Here is a 3,893-nt window from a genome sequence, read left to right as displayed (position 1 = left end):
CTATGAACCCCAAATAACATGAAATCTTAAACCTATTGAAGTTTCGGCCGTTATGCTTTGCCTAATGTCATGCATCGAGGAAAGACGTTCTTCTTAGGCACCAGGAAACAATTGATTCTTGTGAATTGTGCCTTTGATATTGTGAAGACTGAGGTGAGCTTTGGATCTTGAAACCGAGAAGTTCTCATACTCTTGTCACACCCTTGCAACTTGTTATAAGAGCAGCACTTGGTACCCTCTTTGCGGATACGTACCCCCTTTGATAGTAATTGTGACCAAGATAATGAATATATCCTGTATTGATTTTTGAGTTGGTTCAATATGTGTATTGAAGTGACTCCTTCTTTGCATGCTTGCCTTGGTGTGCAACATAGCATCCCGTGCACCTTTGCCTCAGCCTGTGACTTGGTGTCCTTTTCATTACCTATTTTGGTGTTTCATGCGGCCTTGACCAATGTGGCCTACCGTTGTTGTTGAAAAATATCCTAGGGTGGTCTTATAGCACCCTTAGGAAACCCACTTGATGCAAAAAAGTTTGATGAAAAATGATTTTAACATGTTTGGTGATGGCGGCCAACTACATAGGGTTTCATCCCCTCATAATGCACCATGCACTGTTCCCCTCACGCTTGCCAAGAAATGTTTTTTGCTTCTCTCCCAGTGCACATTTTTCAAAATTGACCTTGTCCAATTCGATGTAGGTTGGTTGAGCATGGATTCTGCCTTAAGAGATCATTTCCACAGCCTCTATCAGCCTTGCACTAAGATGATGGATCTTCTCATAAGGGGCCTTGCCCACACCATGATGGCTTGAAGAGAGAGAGAGAGAGAGAGAGAGAGAGAGAGAAGCCCTATCTCCATTCCCCTTCTTCCCTAAGCTCTAATACTAATGTAAGAGACTAGGAGATGATGCATGCAACTTGCCATCCATCCATGCCATATTTAGGACCCTAGCCTGCTAAATATAGCCCTTGAATTGCATGAGCATCCTGACCCTTGGCCTACTATGCAGTCCTAACTTAGGCTTGACACGAAGGCACTCACCCATCTATAGGCCTAAGAGGTGTGCATGCCTTTATGAATATTTCCAGCTTCCAGTATCTAGGATTCGATTTCTAAAAGAAGATTGTGGGTACAAAATTCGATCACATCTGTGCCACGATGCCCATTGAAAACTCCAAAAAATTATCATCTTTGCAAATTCATCTTCCCTGTGCTTTTTGTCGCTGATGACAGTGAGAGAATCCAAGTTGTAAAAAAAGAGCTCGAGCATGATCTACTTGAGAGATGGGAAGCTAAGAAACTAATAGCATAAGGAGTCTTGGATGTTAGGGATTATCCCATTTATGATGCTGGGGAATCTGGACTCATATATCAAAGATGAAGATGTTGAAGAGTATCTTGAAAGTGAGCTCCATGAAGATGAACCAACCTTCTTATGAGCACAAACAAGGTATTCCACTGATGTATCACCTATGAAAATCATATAAAAATGGTACACCATTGCACTAATGGTCTGTGCCCAGCACCTGCTCTCACTAATCAAAATCTAGACTATGATCGGATGCATTGGGGAGGAAACAAGAGAGGAAATTAATCATTGAGACAAGCACTTCCACAAGTTGCAGACCAAGGACAAACCAAAGCACACTAATATTGCTCCACAATAGGAGCAACTTATATCACGATTTGCATACTACCTTGAGATGGGTGACTTATAATTCTTGCGATGCGTGCCATAGAAAGTATATATACCCGCAAAAATGGACGTTTCAAATAGACTACATCACCTCAGCAAAACTACAAGATTTGTACTTTATTTGTATCCAATTCCCCATGCCTATACATTTGCTTGGACAACACATAAAGACTACGGGATAGGGTACAACTTCTGCTCCTTATAATTTTTGGGGAGACCACAATGCAGACTTTCCATCATACTTTTATATGGCATTGTTGCATGATGTGCACTATATGTTTTTCTTTTTTCCTCTATGCCTTTGTTACCATATACATGTGATCGTGATGTGTGTGAACACACTTAGGACCGCCGGGGCAATTTTTCCATCATTAGGAAGTTTTCCCCCCTGTGCATTGTATATACACCCATCACTCTAGGGCTAACTAATCTTTTTATTGCACACTAAGTAAAACACTCTCTATTGTGTACCTTGAGCTTCCTTCATCTTCTCCAAGTTGTGTGTGTTCTCCTGCAATCCTAATTCCAACAATTGGTATCAGGGGAGGTTGCATTCTCCTGGGCTTAGTCTCGCCAGTAGCTCCAACCCTGGCCTACTCACTTTCTTTGATTTCTATTTGCAGGTCGAAAAATATTCTAGGAGACTTCATAGTGCAAGGTCTGCTCAAAATTTTGATTTGGGCTCATTTCGGCCTCCGTTTCCACTACAGGCAGTACTGTGCAGGCTATTTCATCATTTTGTGAAGAAATTTTGTCAGTGTCGTTTTTTGCATAACAGTTACCTTGTAGTCTTATGTGGTTTGTGTTATATAGGATGTGATGTGCCCGCTTCCTTTCTCCTCTTTTTGGGCAATTTTCACATCAGGTGCAACATTTACAATGGCTAATAATAACACAGATGTGTTCAATATGTTTGCTATTGAGAAAAAATTGGACGAGAAAATTACCCTATGCGGGCTTATATGATGCAACATGTTCTTGTGTTGAAGGGAGTTTGGAACATTGTGCAGGGCATCGATGTACATCCTGGCTCTGAGGATACATGCAATGTTGAGGATGAGGTCTTGTTGCACGGATTGCTACTTTAGAGTTGTTTTTCCTACGATTGAGCAAGCTCATTGGGATGTAAACGATATGTAGGCTCATGCATCGATTGTGTTGTCTGTGAAGTGCACTATTACTCCCCACATTTGTTCAATGAAATTTGCAAAACAAGCTTGGGACATTCTGGCTGGTCTTTATGCAAGTCGTAATGAGGCAAAAATTGCATTGCTGCGTAAAGAGTTGGAGTCAAAGATTATGCATGAGGAAGATGACATGGACACTTTCCTTGCTGGTGTCAAAGGATATCAATGAGAAACTTATTTATGCAAGTGACGTCATTTTAGACAGTTCTCGTGTATAGACTGTTTGATGCCTTGCCAGATTCATATGAGACTTTTGCTAGTACTTGGAGACTTATGACCCAAGGAGATCCAAAAGTTGTCAAGTTTGATGCATTATGCACATTTCTATTGCAAGAGTCACTTTCCAAAAAAAAACAGGACTAGATAGCGTGCAACTGAATAAGCCTTTATTGCTACTCAAAGAAAAGGTGGTAACAACATTGTAGCCACTTCTCATGGTTCTTCTGTGAGTGGTAAATCACATGTTTATAATGCTTCTTCTGGGAAGTAATTCGTCTAGGAATTTGAGTGATAAGTGTAAAGAGAATATACATTTCCATTATCGTAAAGCAAATGATCACTTGATCAATCAGTGTCCTAAGTTGAGGCCAAAGAGACTAAGAAGAAATAGATTGGTTCCACTATTAATGTTGGTTCCACTACAAATGCAGCTATTGTTGAGTCTTGTGTGAAAGGATATTGTGATGCTGATGTTGATGCAGAATGGTCGTTTAGTGCAGATTGTACCTATAATCATGTTGTCCATGATGCATGCATGTCAGTTGTTGCAGATTCACATGTGTGGTATTTTGACAATGGTGCTACAAAGCACATTACCTTGTAACATTGTGATCCGTTCACCTCTCTTTAGTCTATCCCTCATGGGAATCTAGTTACTTGTGCTAACAATGCTTCTTATCTGGTTCAGAGAGTTGGAAAGATTGTGCCTACTGCTACAAATGGTAGTTCTTTCACACTTGTTGATGCATTCTATGTACCTGGGATTAAGAATAGTCTTTTGTCTGTAT

This window comes from Adiantum capillus-veneris, chromosome 13, assembly GCF_014529385.1.
Source record: "Adiantum capillus-veneris isolate H3 chromosome 13, ASM1452938v2, whole genome shotgun sequence".
NCBI classification, from domain to species: Eukaryota; Viridiplantae; Streptophyta; class Polypodiopsida; order Polypodiales; family Pteridaceae; genus Adiantum; species Adiantum capillus-veneris.
This window is presented reverse-complemented; position numbering follows the sequence as displayed.